The sequence below is a fragment of the Cucurbita moschata genome, unplaced genomic scaffold, assembly GCF_002738365.1.
Source record: "Cucurbita moschata cultivar Rifu unplaced genomic scaffold, Cmos_1.0 Cmo_Scf00109, whole genome shotgun sequence".
NCBI classification, from domain to species: Eukaryota; Viridiplantae; Streptophyta; class Magnoliopsida; order Cucurbitales; family Cucurbitaceae; genus Cucurbita; species Cucurbita moschata.
Window position 1 is genome coordinate 32,984 of NW_019268625.1, and position 454 is coordinate 33,437.

Sequence of the window (454 nt, forward strand, 5' to 3'; positions counted from 1 at the left end):
ACCATAACGTTTCATGAACATGTCTTACTCCTATCGTTACATTACGTTTAGTGCATCCTTCTCGTATCCTATCTCAAATATACCATTGAACACATGGTACCGTAAGTATTATCATACAATTCACATATTATAACATATCATAAGCATATCGATTCACAAACATTTCACACATATCAATATATATGACACTTGCAGAACCACGGGCACAGTCAACATCAAATATAACCATACGGATGGTAAGACCACCTACCTGATTAGCTTAGGCTGGTGTCCCCAATTTATCCTTAAGAAAGTTCGATTTGTCCTTCGTATTAAAGTCAACCTATGTGAACATGACATCAATTTCAATCATTTCTCTAAATTTTATGATGCTCTAGTGTTAGATTTCATGGGAATATTGCATGAGTAAAGTCTTGAAATGTCTATATATCAAAACTGTTTAACACTTTCCAAA